Below are 19,777 nucleotides of genomic sequence, written 5' to 3'. Positions count from 1 at the left end.
GCTAAAGAAACAGGGAGGCTGTGTGTGCCTTGTTCTGGATGTGTTTCCTTAACTCATACTGTATAACTTTGAAGTATTTGTCCCCAAGCCTTGTACAACTGGTGGCCGCCTATCCAGCATGACAAAAATTTTCCCCATGAAGAAGGGGCATTCAAAAGATAGGGAGAAAGCAAATAGTAAGGTCCCATCAGGGTTAGTGTTTTTCCAGGCAAGTATATCTCAAGCAAAGAGGGACCCTGATGGGTTAGGTGGAGGTACAAGAGAGTGATTGTAATCATGGGCTATTAAATCTATCCTGGGTTTAAACAAGAAATGAGAGCATGTGGGTGGTAATGGAGAATGAAATGGGATTCGATTTGTGGGCTGAATTTCTCAAATAATCTTGTTAGAGCACTAGGAAATGTAAGCTAGAAAGAGAATGGGATGCTTGAAACAGATTTTTTTAAAGTTGGGCATTCTTTGATGTCTTGAAATCTTTCTTGGTACTTTATATAGTGTGCACTCCAAAAAAAATTTTTTTTGCACTCCAAAAATTTATTAAAGAAATAATCAAGTGAGGCCATTTGGTATATACTTGCAGCCTCTCTCCTCCTGCCATCTTCCTTCCTGTGCTCCTTTCTTAAGAGGATATACTCCTTTCCATGGCTAATTGCATTTAAACTCCTTAAATCAACACCTCTCACTTGTTCCAGAACAGTCAATTCAATAATCACTATCATCTTTGTCTTTCTTAAATCATCAGTCATCCATCTCTTTCCTACTGTCCTTTCTCTCACTTTCCTTTCAGTGCCTAATCTGTCAAAAGCTTAAAAATAGTCTTTGTTCACAAACCCATTCCCTTATCTTTCTCTCTCCTCCTCTGGTTCTACCCCCACTCCTCCACTGATATTGATCTCTGTAAATCATCAGATTGCCTCCTCCCAAAGGCTGCACCAGGGATTATGCTTTATCTCACCACATCATTGATTCATGGAGCACCTTCATCTTCCTTCCTCCTAAAACTCTGACCTCTCAGGAGCTGCTATTCCTCTTCATCCTGGTTCTTCTCTTTCTCCCTGCTTCCACTTCCTCTTTCTACTACACGAATGCAAACTTACCTCAAAGCTCAACTCTCTTAACTCTGTATTTCTTTCTCTCTTTAAATTTCCCATTTATGTTCATGCTTTCCTTAGTATTGCACTCTCTCTCTTCAAAGGTATTTGTTGTCATAATTTTCTATAATACTGACCTAACTCCTAACCTTGTTTGTCTTCTTTATCTTGGGACAGCCCACTGAGCCCTTGGAAATCAACTTCTTTAGTACATATTGATCATCTTTCTCCTAAAACTAATTTCCTCCTTTAGATTTCTTTATTTTATTTATTTATTTTTAATGTAGGCTTCATGCTGGGTTTGAACTCAGGACCCTGAGATCAAGACCTGAGCTGAGATCAAGAATCCAATGCTTAACCGACTGAGCCACCCAGGCACCCCTCCCTATATGTCTTTATTTCTGCAATACAGTTATCCTAGTCACTGTCTGCCTCAGACATTAGCCACTGTTTCTGCTGATAATATCTAAGTTCTGTGTTTAATAAAAATTCCTTTTTGAGTTAGAAAATCTACCTACCATTCAATGAAAATAATTTATAACCATGGAATTTGATGGCTAAATAAATTCTGTTTTATAAGTGACTCAACTTTCTCCCTATTATTGGAGTTAACTTTGTTTTCACTTTCCTAACAATAATTACTTATAAATATGTATCCTATATTTCAGTACCTTAAACAGTATATACAGTAAAATATTGGTTAAATTAATGAAATTCCTTAGGTACGTGGCATTGTAGTATTTAAATACCTTAAGGTCCTTAACACATATTTCCAAAACTCTTCAGAAAGAATGCATCATTTCACATCCTCACCACTGAGCAACTTTACTTTGGGGGAAATAAAAGGGAAAAGAAACTACTAATTTGGTACGTGAAAAAAATGTAGCCCAAGTTCTAATTTACATTTCTTGGAGTAACGTGAAGGTTGATTTTTTTTCTTTCATGACTATGAGCCGTTTGCATTTCATCATATGAATTGGTTCATATCCTTTGCCCCTTTTTCTCTAATAGGGTCCAAGTGTTTTTTCTCATCTGCCTATATGAACATTTTACCTATTGCTTATATGAAAATTTTACATATTAAACCCTGTTAGATATGTTCATAGGTTTTTCCCAGTTTCCCATTTCTTTATACTTCTTTAATTTTATCTAATCTGAAATACTTTTGACATATATTTCAGTGTTTTATGTTGTTGAGTCTATCTTTTGCTTTGTAATGTCTTTCACATCTGTTTAGAAAGTTACTTCCTCATCCAGAGGCAGATAAGTATTATCTTTTTTTATATATGTTAATTGTACCTCTAACTCTGATTTGAATTATACCTTTAATTCTGTGCTTTTTAAAAATCTGTTATATTAAGTTGTTTTATTGTTTTGTAGGGTTGGTGTGAGGAATAAGGCAGATGTAAATCTGATATCTGGTCCTTTAAATATGCCCTGTTTATTGTGTGTTTTCTCTCTTTTTCTCAAGTTTACGGGAGCTTTTCTTTATTCTACTGGTCTTAATTTTTTTTCAATCTCAAAATTCAGGTTCTTTGGTTTAAGGAAAAATTTTAAGTTATTTCTTTGATGACTTCCTCTACTTTTTTCCTCTGTACATGACCTCTGTTATTTGGATATCAGACCTCATGGATTGGACCTTTAATTTTTGTAACCTTTCTTTTCCTAGTTTTCTGTCTTTTTATCACTATGCTCTCTCTTCTGAAAAACGTCCTTATCTTTACCTTCCCAAACTCCTTCTGTTGTCCTTTTCATATCTCTCAAAATTTTAATTTCCAACAGGTCATTTTTTTATCTCTTTTTTGTGTGTATGTAGCTTCCTTTTTTACCCCCCTCTTTGTGTCTTATTATCCTGTTCTTATTTCATGGGTGCATTTCTTCTATCTCTTTGAAAATATTAAAATGTCAATGGCTTTGGAAGGTTTTTTTCCCCCTGCATGGTCTGTTTCTTTGAAATTTCCTTTTATTAATTTTTTTGTTTCAGTTTCTATCTTTCAGGTTTAAGGCTTTCCTCAAATGTTTGGTGATCCTTAGTAGTTGGCTCATAGAGGAGTATAACACAAAAAAACTGTTTAGAAGCTCAGGGTGCATGGTGATTGTTTCCCTATCTGAAGATCTGTCTGGGCTGTTTCTTGGGTGAGCCTCTGATGCTGGTATCTGGGTGGGGGGCTGGTCATATTCAACAGTGATGGATCTTCCAATTTTCCTCTTGGAGGGGACAGGCCTGGCTTCCCTACCACATGGAAAAAGGGTTCTGAAATTTCTAATATCCAACTTGTAAAGTTCACTAAGTCAGCTTGTTTTCTCTGTGACAAACACACTCAGCGGATGCTCAAAATTTCCAATCCAGAGACCATCTTTTTCACTTAGTCTAGAAAATGAAGCTTAGTCTCCCATCAGGGTAAGAGTGGAGCAGTTTAGGAAGGGAGGGGATCTGAGGCTCTAACTGCTTCTTAGACAGACTTTCAAGAAATCCTAAGCCTTTTTGGTTCTGTAGAGACAATTGCATTGCTTCTTGGTTTTCCTCACTGCCAATTTAGGATTCAACTTCACAGGGTTTGATAAATCAGTTTCTACTTGTCTCTGTTTTTAAATTTTGCTACTATCTTATCTCCTTTACCATTTTCTCTCTGTAAATTATTTTGTAAACCAAAAATCCTGTTACTGTTACTTCGTTGGAGTTTTGGAGGGAGCAAGGTAAATGATCGTACTTAAACCACTATCTTTATATCTTTCTGTTTCCCCAAATATATCCCTCAATATACCTAACCCAAACCCTGGGCTCAGTCACATTCTTTGTCATTGTCCCTCTATGCTCCTCTTCCCTCACTTCTCTAAGTTACTCCTGCCTTCCAGACAAACCTCTTCCTTGAGAGATCCTTCCGCACCAACTCTACGCCTCCCCACCAACTATATGTCTGGGCCATTTATTTGGTGTTTAATACAAACTGTTGAAGTGGGAGCTCTCCAGAATGTTTTACTTGACAGTTAGCTTTCACCTCTAATGGGTACTTGTCTAAAGTAATAAATCCCTTCCATGAGATGTGCTTGCTTCTCTTTCAAGATATTTGTATGTTTCTGCCCCACAAATTTCAACATTCTCTTCTTGATAAAGTGCATGGAAAAGAGAAGATAAGAAGGTGAATTTTCCTGTACACTTTGTGCCTCAAATGCCAATATTTGGTGTCTATGTCCTATTTAGGAACATCAGGAGCTTGGATATAGAGAAGACACATGGTAGGAAGTGTCAGGCATGAACAGCATAGATTAAATTGTGACAGATTGGGACTTGGACTTTATTTTATTTTACTTTATTTGGGGGGAGGACTTGGCATTTAAATCAACTTAAATGTCACATTATGAAAAAAAGTCACATTATGATATCATTGTGACGTAAGTTGAGCATGGGAATATTAACTTCCTTAGAGTATTTTCTGTTTACTTTCCTCTGTTACATGGACACCGTGGCAGTCACAGTGCTATCTAACAATGTAGACAGGCAGGAGCCAGAAGTCTTTTTTGAACCCCACATCTCCAAGACATAGCCACTCTATGGAGTTTTGAGGCAAACATGCTTCTTTGAACTGCCAACAAATTTTAAAAACTTTTTTTTTTTTTTTTTGAGAGACAGAACAAGTGGGAGAGGTAGGGAGAGGGAGAGAGAATCTCAAGCAGACCCTGCGCTGAGCATGGAGCCCAACAGGGGACTCAATTTCATGACTGTGAGATCATGACCTGAGCTGAAGCCAAGAGTCAGAGGCTTAACCGACTGAGCCACCCAGGCGCCCCTAAATACATTTCTTGAGTAGCATATAAATCTAGTTCTTGGACTTTCCCCGAGATTCTAAACTACTTAATGTTTGGGGAAAAAAATAACCTTTGCCTTAAACTAGACTGAATTCTATATTATGCACCTAAAGAACCTGAGCAGTACACTTCCTCTCCTTCATTCCCACTGCCCCCAAACAATCACTATTTAAATATTTTAGCTGTTTCTTGTGTTTTCTTTTTCCAATATTTCTAGACTTTTCAGTTTTAGATATCATAGACAGTCATACTATAAAAGATGTAGATTTAATTCTCTTATGCTCCATCCCAACACATACCTTCCTTACCCCATCCTCTTGTATAGCTGTATCAATTTTTTTTGGCTAAATCGTCTGTATTTTTACCAAGCAAAACTAGTTACAGCTGAGTCACGTACTACACTATGATTGCATTTCCACATAATTTTATTTATTGGGGAGTTAATAATTGTCTCATTGTTTCATTTGCTTGGTTTTATACCTATTTATTCATTCCCAAATTCATTTCCAGTAGTGTAATTATCTTCTAAATACATAAAACACATCAGGTACTAAGTCAGATTTCTCTCTTCAGAAATATTCTTCCTGGAGCCCTCCATATGCTTACTTGAATATGGACCGCTTAGTCTTTAGGCCACTGCATGCATAGTCTGCAGCCTGGGGTTTCTATTTATCATAATCCTGGGGATTCTCCTTCCCTATTATGTTAGATCCCTGGTTCCTCCCATCTCAGTCTTCTTTCCTGGTTTACTCCCTCGTGTTGGTGGGGCACACCCACCAGGAGCATCCTTGGAGGTTACGTTAGAAATTATTAAGTAGCTCACACAATCTCCAGAAGGACCAGAGAATAGGTTTTGGAGACTGTGCTTCTAGGAACAAAACTCAAATTATCCAACAATCTATATTAAGGTATTCCTATACTGTCTTTGGTCCAAGGTACTAAAGACCACGAGCAACGGACCTTTACCAACTACAGCCTACACTGCTGCTGCCTGTGAAAGCTCACGGTCTCTCACCACCTACTCCAGGAACAGATCCTGTGCAAAATTGACTTTCTCACATTTCTTCAAATTGAGGTCTTTGATGGGAAGAGCCTAGGTCATATGTCTAGGTCTTTGCTGAAACAGATGCTGGATAATTGAGTTCTGGCTTCAACCTTGGCAAGGCAGGGGTCCTAATATGGGCATTTCTCCAAATCTAGAAAGGGAATTCAAAGTTGGTCACAAATATAACAACTGTCTACTAAAGTTTGCATACCTTACTTTTTTCTTTCAGGATTCTGAAGATGAAATTGTTCCATTGAATTCTAGCTTCTAGAAATCCAAAACCAATGTGCTTTCTGATCCTTTTTGTGCAACCTGTTTTTACTCTCTTGACACTTTTAGGATATTCCTTTGCTCCTTATTTTCAGAGATTTCATTACAATATGATTTGTAAGTCTTTTTTTTTTTTTTTTTGTCAACTATTGAGCTAGCTAGCTTCTGATACAGAAACTCATGTTCTTTGTTGCTGTTAAACACTCTTATAACCATTTCTTTAATATATTCCTTCCCACTATATTTTCATTCTCTCTCTCTGGAAATACAATTAGTTGGTTATCAAACCTCTTGGACTGATCCTCTAATTTTCTTATCTTTGTTCTCCTATTTTCCATCTTTTTGTGTTTTGTTATATTTTACTTTCCAAATCTTTTAGCAATTATTTTTAATATCCAGAAATTCTTTTTTGCTCTCTGAATATTCGTTTTACTATGGGTTTCTGATATTTTCCATGGCTGTAGACTTTCTCTTCTCTCTCTAGAAGTATTAATTATAGGGATCTTTAAAAAGTTTCATTTGCTTTCTACATTGTATGTTTCCCCTGAATTCACCCTTCCAGGATGTTTGGTTTCTGTCTTTCATGTTAAGTGCTTTCCTCATAGTTATTCTTGGCTTATGTTTAAGAGTCAGGCACTGAAGAGTTGCATTTGCTATGTATGACTGGTAAGCTTCACTGAGAACGCTCTGACAAGGATCCAGTCATTTCCTTTGGGGATGGGGGCAACTGTCAATACCTGGAGGTAAGAATATAATGAAAAAACTTTAAATTTATGTATCTATTTCATTTGAAATTGGGGCTCAGGAATTTATGGTGTCTTAATTTTCTGTTTTTGAGAAACAATTAAATAACAGAGAAAACTGCATAAATAAGAAAAATCTGCATTCCAAACAGTCACAATTGACATTCTTAGTATTTTGTCATATTTGCTTCAAGTGGCTTTTTAAAAAACAGCTTTATTGAGATATAATTTACAGAACAAAGATTTCACCCATGTTAAGTGTACAATTCAATAATTTTTGGTGTATTTACAAAGCTGTGCAACCATCACCATAATCTAGTTTTAGAACATTTCCATCACTCCAAAAAGAAACCTCATGCCCATTTTCAGTCACAACCCATTTCCACCCCCAGCTCCAGGCAACCACTAATTTGTCTACAGACTTGCCTATTTTGGATATTTCATATAAATAGGACCATATGAAGTTTTTTGTGTCGGGCTTGTTTCACTCAGCAGGTTTTGAGGTTCATCCCTGTTGCTAACATGTATCAGTATTTTGTTTCTTTTTATGGTTGAATAATATTCCATTGTTATGAATATACCACATTTAGTTATCCATTCATCCGCTGATAACATTTAGGTTGTCTTCATCTTTTGGCCATTATGAATAATGCTGTTATGAACATTCATGTACAAGTCTATGTGTGGACATGTTTTTATTTTTCTTGTGTAGATACCTAGGGGTGGAAGTGCTGGATCATAAGGTAACTCTTATGTTTAATGTTTTGAGAAACTGTTACACTGTTTTTCCGAAGTGCCTGCAACATTTTAAATCTCCACCAGCAATATATGAGCATCCTTATGTCTCAACATTCTCACCAACACTTGTTATTGTCTTTTTTTTTAATAGTACTTCTAGTTGGTATGAAGTATCTCGTAGTTTTGTCTTTCCTTAATTTCTAATTTGATGCTGAGCATTTTTTTCCTATATTCATTGCCATTCATATATCTTTACTGAAGAAATTTCTATTCAAATTCTTTGCTCATTTTTTGAGTTGTCTTCTTACTATGGAGTTGCAAGAGGTCTTCGTATGTCCTGGTTCTAAGTCCCTTGTTGAGTATATCATTGGCAAATATTTTCTCCCAGTCTGTCATTATCATTTCACTTTCTTATGTCTTTTGAAGTGGACAAGTTTTGAATTTTGATGAAGTGCAACTTATCTTGTCTATTGCTTGTGCCTTTGCTGTTGTAGTTAGGAAATCATTGCCTAGCCCAAGGTCATGCAGATATATTCTTGTTTTCTTCTAAGACTTTTATAGTTTTTGCTTACATTTAGGTCTATGATCAATTTTGACTTAATTTTTGTATATGATGTGAGGTCGGAATCCAAACCCATTCTTTTGTATGTGGATATCCATTGTTCCAGCAACATTTGTTGAAAAAACTATTCTTTCACTGTTGAATTGTCTTGAAACCTTTGTTGAAATCAACTGGCCATATATGTAAGGGTTTATTTCGGGCTCTCAATTCCATTCCATTTAATTGTGTGTGTTAATACACACTCATACCAATGCCTTAATTATAGCAGCTTTGTAGTAAGTTTTAAAATCAGGAAGTGTGAGTCCTCCAAATTTTTTGTTCCAAGATCGTTTTGGCGATTTCAGGTCCTTTGTGTTTATATATCAACTTTAGGATCAACTTTTAGTTTCGGGGGAGGGGGGAGCCAGAAGGAATTATAATAGGATTGCATAGGACCCATAGATCAATTTGGGGAGTACTGCCATCTTAACAAAATTAAGTCTTCTGATCCATGAATATGGAATGTCTTTCCATTTATTTAGCTCTTCTTTAATTTAACATTTTGTAGTTTCCAATGTAGAAGTCTTGCACTTCTTTTGTTAAATTTATTCCTAAGCATTTTATTCTTTTTGATGCAAACGGAATTGTTTTCTTAATTTCATTTTCAATTCAGATTGCTCATTGCCTGTGTACAGAAATCAATTGATTTCTATATAATGGTCTTGTATCCTGAAATCTTGCTGAACTTATCAGTTCTAGTAGTCCTTTAGTGGTTCCTTAAGATTTTCTCTATATAAAGTCATGCCATCTGTCAATAAAGATAATCTACCTTTCCAATTTGGATGCCTTTTATTTTTTTTCTTGCCTAACTGCCATGATTAGAATCTTCAGTATATGTTGAATAGAAGTAGTGAGAACAGACATCCTGAAGGGCCTTGTTCCTGCTTCAAGTACTTTTAATAGAAGAAATAAATGTTTCAGATAATATAAACCCCAAATCCTAATCTCCTTTTCCTCTCCGGCCCCATAAACAACAACTATTATGAATTTGGTGCATTTTTGATTGGTAGATGTCTTTGCATTTCTATGTGTGTATGTGTTGTGTATCAACTAATAATATGAAGTATTGTGTATCTGCTATTTTTATTTTATATAAATGATTTCATAATATGCTAATTTTTTTCAATTTTTAAATTCAACGTTGTCTCAATTCATATATACAAAAATACATATATATATAGTCTGTCATAAGAATATATTTAATGCATTTCTCTATTAGTGGGTATTTAGATTACTTCCAGTGTTTTTTTTTTTTATTATTATTATAAACAATGCTGCACTAAAAACCTTTTACATGTGTTCTTGTGAGAATTTACCTAGGGCACATATTCTTAGGTGATATAGAAACTACATTTTGTATTTTATTAGGCATGGTCAAGTTGCTTTATCTAGTGATTTTCCTAATTAACACATGCACTAGCAGAGTAGGAGAATTTCTTTCTTCATACCCTCAGATGCACTTGATAATGTCGAGTTTTTAGTTAACTATTTGATTGGCAAAATAATATATTCCCTTTTATAGTATAGTGTGGCTTGTTTCCTGATGAGGTGACATGCTTTTTCATTGATTATTGACCTTCTGTGGGTTTCAGTTTCATGAATTACCAGTTATATCCTTTGCTCATTTTTTCAATTACTTTTTTTTCTACTGATTTGTAAGAATTCTTTAAATGTCTGTGATACTAATTCTATGTCGATTGTATTGTTATAAGTATCCTACCTCATCCCACCATCTCTATTTAAATCTGTTTATGGAGTCTTTTTAGTTATTCTGAAAAATTATATGTAATCAAACTTGTTAATCTTTTCCATTATGATTTGTTTCCTTATGCCCTGTTTAAGTAACCCACTGTTCCTTGAAGTCACTAAGATTTAATTTTCTTTTGTTTTCTTTGTGTTTCATCTTTATCTGTTTCATTTATTTAGAATGTTGTGTCATTGCTGTTGGGAGCTAGGGATATATATTGTTGTTTGGGTTTTTTTTTTTTTTTTAGAAATCGAATTGTCTACCACCATTTTCCCCATTGAGTTGGAATCCTCCACTCTCATATGCCAAGTTCCAATATAAGCATGGATCTCTCTAAACTCTCCATTTAAGTCCACTGATTGGCCCATTTCTGTGCTGAGTCTATACTGTTTCAATTACAATAGCTTTATACTTAGTATTGATAATTGGTAAGGCAAGTCCCTATGTGGTTTCCAGAATTAATTTGGGTAGATTAATAGAGTTAAATTTCAGTATTAATTTGAGGACACATTTTTCAGTTTCCACAAAAATCCTATTGATTTGAATTGAAATTATATGAGTTAAAGAAAAATTTGGAGTATACGTAGCTCTCATATTGGGCATTCCCATTCACTAACTGGTATTCCTCCATTTATTCAGATTCTGTGTGTATTTCAAAAAAGTTTCAGAATTTTATCCATAAAGATAATGTATCTGTTGCCTTAGATATATTCTTAGGACCATCTTAATTTTTTGAGTGTATTGTGATGACACTTCTTTATATTAATTTTCATTATTTTTTATCTATATATCTTTTCAAACTTTTACTTCTTTTTCCTATTAGTTATACTAGCCTGACCACTGATTCTACAGTTTTCCATATTTCCATATAGATGATCATGTTTTCTGAAAAAAAATACAAAAATTATTTCTCTTCTTTTCCAGTAGTCATAGCTTTTTTCTTTCTTTCTTTTTCTTTCTTTCTTTCTTTCTTTCTTTCTTTCTTTCTTTCTTTCTTTCTTTCTTTCCTTCTTTCTTTCTTTCTTTCTTTTTTTTCTTTTTTTTTTGAGCTGGGCAGGAATGGAAGTCTTATATAATTAGATATGATCTCTAGTAAAATACTGAATATTTACTGATTTAGTAGAAATTCTACATTCATTTCAGATTTTATTAAGAGTGGTTCTAAACTTTAAATTACACCATATCATTTATCACCTAATCTGACACACTTTTGAGAGTGACAGGGACCCAAGGAAGATAGACATAAACCAGGACTCTACTAGTTGATCAAGTATTTGAATATTTGAACAATGCAATATAGTATAGAATATAGAGCAATATAGAATATTTGAACAATGCAATATAAAATATTTGAACAATGCAATCTAAAAATTGACCCAATGGATATATATTGAACTTTATACTCCCAAACAACAAAATGTAATTTTTTTTCAAGCACTATTGCAACTTTACAAAACTGACCATAAAACTGTGGCCATAAAACAAGTTCTAACAAATGTCAAAGGGCTAAAAGCAGGCAGGACATAATTAGAAACAATAAAGTTAGAAATTAATATTAAAAAGACACCTAGAAAACCCTCAATTTTATAAAATTAAAAATAAATTTCTACACAAACCTTTAGTCAGAAAGAAATAAAAATGGAAATTAGGAAATACTTTATGGGTATTCTACATTTCGAATCTTGTGGGATGCTAGTAAAAGGTATTAAAAAGAAGATTTATAGACTTAAATAAATATCTAAGAAAGGAAACAAAAGAAGTCTGAAAAATTCCATCTCAGAAAATTAGGAAAAAAGTAGAAAAAAGAAAATAATTAAAATACAACCAGAAATTGATGAAATATAAAACCAATATAAAATAGACAGGATGAACAAAACCAAAAGTTGGTTTTTTGAAAAATCGAATAAAATTGACAAACCTCTGGTGAAAACAGTAAAGACCAAAAATAGAAGGCACAAATAACATCAGGAAAGATAAAAAGATCATCACTATAACTGCTGTAGACATTAAAAAAAAAAAAAAAGATAGTACAAACAACTTTAAGCCAATCAATGTATTTTAAAATTCAGATGAAACAAATTCTTAGAAAAACATAATAACAAAATGGACACAAGAAGAAATAGGACACTGAGTACATCTATGACCATCAAGAAAAGTGAAACAGTACTCAAAACTCTCTTCACAAAGAAAATTCTAAGCCCAGATGACCTAACCAGCAAATTCTACCAAACATTCAAAGAAGAAATAATGCCAACTTTAGACAAATTTCCCCAGAGAACAGAAAAAGAATATTTTCCAACACATTTTATGATACAAATTTTATAATACAAGTCTCCAATGAGGACACTATGATAAAGGAACATAACGGGCTAATCTCACTTATGAACATAGATGCAAAAGTCCTAAAGAGAATTTGAGTAAACTGATTTCTGCAATATATTCATCATGATCAAGAAGGGTTTATTTCAAGAATGAAAGGTTGACAGTTAAGCATATAAATTAACACATAACACACTAACAGACTAAAGGAGAACCTCGCTAGATGTAGAAAAGTGTTTGATAAAATTCACCATCCATTTAGCAAACTAAAAATTTTAGGGAAATTTTATCGAATATAGTGCATCTACCCCAAACCTTCAGGAAACATCATACTTAATAATGAAAAGTTAAAGCTTTTCCTTTCTGATCAGGAAAAAGACAAGGATGCCTGTGATTTCTCTATTCAACATTGCCCTGGATGTCCTATCCAACATAAGACAGCAAAGAAAAAAAAGAGAGGGGAGGGGAAAGATTGGAAAGGAAGAAACAAAGCTGTCATTATTCCCAGATATCACTGCATATGTGAAAAATCCAAAAGATCTATAAAGAAGCTATTTTAATTAGTAAGAGGGTTTAGCAAGGTCTCTGAATTTAAAACAGTGATATGTAAAAAATGACTTATATATATCAGCACCAAACAATTAGACAGTCAAAATTTAAGAAAGAGGCCATTTACAATAGTATTAAAAATTAAGTGGCACCTAAGGTTAAAGCTGACAAAATCTTGCAAGTCTTCCATAAAGACAATAATATAAATTTACTTAGAGGCAATTAAAGTAGACCTAAATAAATGGAAAGACAATCTATTAATAGATTTAAAGATTCAATATTGTATTGTCAGTTCTTCTTATATTGATCAATAGATTCAATGTTATTCTAATCAAAATCCCAAAAGTATTTTTGTAGAACATAACATTTTACATTTTATATTGAGGCACAAAGGGCCAAGAATAGTAAAGCACTCCTAAGAGAGGGGCAAAACTAGAAGACTTGCTTTACCAGATTTCAAGCCCCCTCTATCACACTATGCAGAAAAATGAATTCCTGGTGCAACTGTGAAAGATATAACTACAAGACTTACAGAAAATAATATCCAAGAATATCTATATAACTGCAAAGTCAGGAAGAATTTCTCAATCAATAAATACCATGCACTAAGCAGAAAGGAAAAGACTGATCAATCGAACTACCCAAATATTAAAGACTTTTTGTATATCAAAATATGCCAAAAGGAGGAGCCAAGAAATGGAAAATATACACGTGGCACAAACAAGTGACAGAACTGGTGCCGAAGGTATTAAGAGCTCAGAGAAACCAAGAGAAAGAAGACTTGAATAGATACTTCACAAAAGAAATCCAAATGGACATTGAACATATGTAAGGTGATTAGTAATCAAGAAAATGCAAATTCAGACCTCAGTAAGAGATTACTATCATCCACCAGGTGAGCTACAATTGAAAAGTTGGACAATATCAAGTGTGGTGAGACTACAGAATGAGAACTCTCAACTTGCTGATGGGATATATATAAATGAAATGTGCACACACGCATCTCTGCACATTCATAAGTATGTTCATAGTGGCATTATTTGTAATACCCATACTGGAAAACATAATTACTAGAATAAATAACATATATTGTGTATTTTTACACAATAAAGTTCTACATAGTATACTACAGCTACACAATATACATGATTCATTTATATAAACATTTTGAACATTTATATAAAGTTCAAAAATTGGCAAGACTAAATATTATCATTTAGAAATATATACATAAGCATTTATTGAAACTTATTTGGGGGCATTATATTTGATTAAATTTTGTAGATCTTCAATGTTTATTAAAAATGATGTGTATTCTCTTGTTTTAAAGGATTTTTCTATACCTATAAATGCAATATACAAATATATATGCATATATAAATGCAATAAGGATATTTATCTATTCACACAATGCATCAATGTTGTTGTCTGCTTTACCTATCAATCTGAGAAAAATTTACATTAAAAAAATTCCCATTATAATTGTGGATGTCAGTTTTTCCTTTTAATTCTTTATTTTTGCTTTATATTTTTCCAGACTATATAGTTAGTTGCATACATTTTCATGACTGTAATATTTTCCTACTGAATTTTTCTTTTCTTTTTTTTTTTTTTAAAGATTTATTTATTTATTTGAGAGAGAGAGTACATGAGAGGGGGGAGGGTCAGAGGGAGAAGCAGGCTCCTCACTGAGCAGGGAGCCCGATGCGGGACTCAATCCCGGGACTCCAGGATCATGACCTGAGCCGAAGGCAGTTGCTTAACCAACTGAGCCACCCAGGCGCCCCTTCCTACTGAATTTTTCTTTATGACTCCATAAGATGGCCCTATTCATGTCCTTGTTAATGCTATTCTATTTAAAGAATCCTTTTGATAATTCATGTCGCTACATAGTTTTTTGTTGGCATTACTTAGAATTTGCCTGGTATGCTTGTCTCAAATTTTCCCCCATTTTAGTTGCTTAGTTTTAACTGTTTTTTAATATGTTCATTTTTAACTGTCTTGGTAATTATGGGCTGGCCAACTAATGAGGTAGCCATGTGCTCAGATTATGTAAGAGGTGGTTAAATTAGGTTATTATCCAGTAAGCTAGTCTGGACCATCAGCAAATTTCATTCTGAAGCTGTCTCCAGAAAATCATCTCTCTGGGCCCCAGAGCATCTTCATTCCAAACCAGGATTTTGTTGATGTAAGGCAAGCTACTTTGTTCCCCTATTTTTGTCAAAACAAAGTTTCAGTTTTTTATCTTAGAAAATTGGTCATTTTCAGGTTAAAAATTTTAAACAGATGCCATTATTTATGTTTATTTTTAAATGTGATTTCTGACTTGTGACCATTGGGGGTTTTTTCTTCATTTTCTTATTAAAAGCCTCAAAGAAACATTTTCAAGCAAAATTTTCAGTTTGTGGGTTGGTAACTTTGTAAATGAGAGGGTTTACTGGAATTGGGGAAAATGATTCAACTGAAAGAAGAGGGAGGTCGGATTAGAGTTGTGACTGGACTGGGGGTGGGGCTGGCCAAATTAGAATTTTGATGAAACATATAGAGCCTGATAGTCACATGACCTCACTTAGTGACTTCATTTAGTGATTCTTTCCTGAAAAGAAATCATCTTTCTGGGTCTTGGCGTATCTTCATGTCAAACCTGGATTTCAGACTAGCAGAATGTAAATTACTTTTTTCTCCTTTAAAATATAAAAGAGATTAAAGCAACAACTTTTTACATCAAAATGTGATTCTTTTTCCTCTTAAAAATCATTCATTCACTCACTCACTCATTCATTCATTTATCCATTCATTCATTTACTCATTTGGAAAAAAACTGTGTGTACCTCTTGGTGCCAGGCACTGTTTTAGGTGCTTGGCTGACATCATTGGTATAAACAAAGATTCTGCCCTTGTAGAATTTATATCCTACATGGAATAGGTAGAGAAAGAAATAATACACATAACTAAATTATACAGGATCATGGAAGATGATACATGCAATGTAAAAAAGAAAAGCATAGCAGAATAAGGAAGATAAGGACTATAGATATTGGGGGACCAAAAGGGAGGATGGTTGCAATTTTAAACAGGGCTGTCACGGTTGGGTGACCTCATTTAAACATAGACCTGAATAAGACAAGTAAGAGTGCTCTTGGCCAAGGAAATAGCTAATGCAAGGGCCCTAAGGCAAGAGCTATGATCAAATAACACCAGGAAGGCATGAGCAAGAGAGGAAATCAATTAGGTAGGGGAGAGTCTTGTAGGTCATTGTGAGCATTTTTTATTTTTATTGTGAGAGAAACAGGGAGCCAATGCCTATTGTCTAACTAGATCCCCTTTTCTCCCAATCCCGATCTGATACTATAATGAAGTAATTCATTATTGGTTTACTTTCATTTTCCTAATAGGGAGGTTGCATGTATTTTATATTTATTGTTTCTTTGGACCTTTGGAATTGCTTTCTCTGAATGGCTGGTTTATATTCTGTGCCATTTTTTTTTATTGGGTTGTTTGTATTTTGTTATGTGTAGTAGTAACCTTTTATATGTTATAGGCATTACAAAATTTACCTGTTCATCTAGCATTTATCTTTTGACTTTGTTTTGAGCATCTTCTGCAATAAAATTAAAATTTTGTAAGGATAAATTTTTACAATTACTTCCTTTATAGCTCTTAGGTGTTCTGCCTTGCTCAAAGGATCTTTACAAACTCTAGGTTGTAGAACTAGTCTCTTAAGTTTTCCTCTTAGATTTTAAGGTTTCTTTTTTCCTTTTGGATATTTAACTCAGCTAGCTGTGGAAGCTTTGAAGCTGGAACTCCTATATGGTGCTACAAGAATAGTCGATTTTGCAAACATAGTTATTATATAAAACATCCTTTTCACACTGAATTAAAATCCTACCTTTGTCATATTAAAATGAAGGGGCATTTTTTAAGGTTAAGATATATTACATCATATCCAAAACCTGTTAAGAGCGATCTAGAAGGGATGGATTCATAGATTATGAGATATAGGATAGATAGCAGGATGCCAGTTACTAAGAAGGTTGGGGGGATTGGGACCCAGACCACAAGGGAGAGGACTTAGGTCACCTCATCTCTACCAACCCATAGAAAAGCTGAGGGTATGGCCACAGTCACAGGCAGCTTGCTAGATCTGCTGAAGGGCACATGAGAAATCCTTATTTAAGAGCTTTTATTTTCCCAGAGAAGTCAGAAGATCATCCACTCCTTAGGAAGAGGATGAGAAGGGAAAAGAGGTGGGAAGAGGTGTGTAGATTTGAAGAAAGAGGGGAATGTGGGAAATCCTATCATTGCAGATTTGTGCCAGCAAAGATAGCAGATAAGGTGAATTTTAAGTTTTTAGCAAACTTTTAGTTTCTTTTGCTAATCTTTTCAAACCATTTAAGTCAAAAGCTTTTAGTTTCATTTATTAGTACTTTAAAATCACTTAAGGAAAAACTTTTTAGTTTGTTTTCTAGTTAATACTTTCAGACCATTTAAGTCAAAGCTTTTCATTTTGTAGGCTGATCATGTTGTATGCTGGTGTTAATAAAATTACAGGGGTGATTATTTAATCATGGTGATCCAAAGATTAGGTGGTGGGCTAAGAGATAAATGAATCAGGGTGACTGACTCAGGGCTGATAAGGGCAGTTGGAACATCAAAACCAGGGGTATTTTCTGTAATTGTGTCCCCACCTTGCCATTGTTACTTCATTCCTCCACCTCAGAGTGTATCAACCATTCATTCATTCAACAAATACTTACTCAGCACCTATTATGTGCCAGGCACTGTTCTATATGCAGAGGATACACCAGTGAACAAGAGAGACAAGGTTCCTGCTTTCCTGGAACTTACGTTCTAATACAGGAAGATAGACAATAATAATAAAAATAATATTAATAATATTAATAGCTAACATTAATTTAGCAACTACTGTTTGCTGAGACTGTTTTAAACACTTTACAAGTATTCGTTCATTTAAGCCTTATCAAAACAATAAGAGGTGAAGACTAGAATTATCCCCATTTTATGCAATGGACACTTGAGGGCACAAAAAGGAAAAATAACTTTCCCTTTAGGGCAAGGTTCAACAGCCAGGAAAAGGCACACCTGGAATTTAGCACCAAGACAGGCTATAGATCCCTTTCTCTGAATGACTTCTGTGCTGCCTCTCAGGCAAGAAACAAGGCAAGAAACAATAAACAGAATAAATTTGGTAGAGTTCAGTACTACAAAAAATAAAACAGGGCGACACGATGGTATTTGCACGGCGGGGTGTGGGGGAGAAAATGAAGATGTCAGGGAAAGCCTCACTGATGCGGTGACATTGGAGCTCAGGCTTGAAGGAGGTTAACACAGTTATCTTGAGGCACAGGAAACAGATAACCTGGTGCAAAGGAATCTTATGCTTGTTTGTGAAACAGAAATGCCCTGCTGGCTGTGGCTGGAGTTTAATATGTAGGAGAGTGTCTGATTAAAAGTAAAGTCAGGGAGATAGGCAGGAACCAGACCCCATGGGGTCTCAGGTAACATTAAGGAATTTGACTTTTATTCTAAGTGCAGTGGGTTTTTATGCAGGAGAGTAACACTCCCCGATTCATAATTTTCAAAGATCACTCTCATTGCTATATGCAAAATTAACTGTATGTAGGGCCAAAGTGGAAGCAGGAAGATCCATTAGGGAGCAATTACAACGCAGGTGAAAAATCCTGGTGGCTTGAACTAGGGTAGTGGCAGTGGAATGAAATTTAGGGTATTATTTTGAAAGTAAAATTGGCAAGTCTTGCAAATAAACTAAATGTGAAGAGTAAAGAAAAAGGAATTTAATTAGGAGCCTTGAGGTTTTGGTTTAATAACTCATACATGGTAGTGTCCTTTACTGAGATGTACAAAACTAGGGGAGAAATACCTTCCATAAGAAAAATTAAGATCTTCCTTTTGAACTTTATAAGGGAAGGGGTTCTTTCTACTTTTCTAAAAAAAAAAAAAAAAAAAAATTTTATAAGTTTCAAAGAAAGAGTTCTGAAAATAAAGCTTTTTAATGTTCAACTTTATGAGCTCTTTACATTTGAAACCAAGTTGGAGGAGCTGAATTTTCATTTGTTTAATAAATATTTATTGAGCATCTACTGTGGCCAAAGACCACGTGATGAGATTCCGAGATGGGCTAAAAAAACAAGATCCCTGCTCCCAGTGCCTTTTGGGAAAGGGAGGAAGGACGGTAGGTGATTTTTCCCCCCTGTTCGTTGTCTTATTAAAAGTTCACCTAACGCTTGAGTAGCCATCTTATAACTGCATCTCGTGCTTCTGGCAGTTGGGCCCACCGTTCTAAACGCTCATAATCGGGTTGATAAATGAATCTCTAAATAGTGACATCTCCCCTCCCACTAGAACTTAGGCTTTTTTAAAAAATAGAAGTTTTAACAAACAATACGAATACAACCTTTGCTTTGAAGACTAATATTTTTGCAGGAATGGTACCTTTATAAAGATCGTGGTTGCCCCCGTACATATTTGTTCTTTCTTCATATCCAATTAAATGAAAACACTAGTTTTTCCGTAGCCCAGCTCTCTAGGCTTGTTGGGTCTAGCTCAGGAGAGAGGAAGCAGGCGCCGTTGGATTTAAACAGTTTGGTGTAATCCTTCTCTACGCTCTCTCTCGCTAGCCGGGGACGTGGTGTCGGCTACCGGGGCTTTCCGTCCACGCAGCACCGGAATGAAGGAGTCTGGGAGGGGGTCGGGGAAGGGAAAGACGGAAGAGACATTAAGTAATTGGTTCTTGAAGGTATAAAATGATGTTTAGGGTCTACTCTAAGGCACTGATTTCAAATGCCCGCCCCCTGGGCCGTTTCGGCCCCGCCCCTTGTTGTCGTC

General features: G+C 34.8%; 1 protein-coding gene across 5 annotated transcripts in view; it reads right to left on the bottom strand.

Annotated features, from left to right (window-relative positions):
• KDM4D (lysine demethylase 4D) overlaps nt 1-19,777 on the bottom strand; it is a 34,690-nt gene that overhangs the window by 14,765 nt on the left and 148 nt on the right. For 2 of the 5 annotated variants that reach the window (XM_036074972.2, XM_036074973.2), the window contains exons 1-2: nt 19,385-19,759; nt 17,668-17,761 (exon numbers count right to left, since the gene is read on the bottom strand). The gene's annotated coding sequence lies outside the window, so the exon portion shown is untranslated. Of the gene's footprint in view, nt 1-7,157; nt 9,189-15,741; nt 15,875-17,667; nt 17,762-19,384; nt 19,760-19,777 lie in introns of those variants that run through there. The other 3 variants (XR_013442525.1, XM_078058718.1, XM_078058719.1) reach the window with 3 other exon arrangements.

Source organism: Halichoerus grypus, chromosome 11 (genome assembly GCF_964656455.1).
Source record: "Halichoerus grypus chromosome 11, mHalGry1.hap1.1, whole genome shotgun sequence".
In the NCBI taxonomy this organism is placed as follows: domain Eukaryota; kingdom Metazoa; phylum Chordata; class Mammalia; order Carnivora; family Phocidae; genus Halichoerus; species Halichoerus grypus.
The sequence above is the reverse complement of the archived record's forward strand: the minus strand, read 5'-3'. Positions and strand labels throughout refer to the sequence as shown.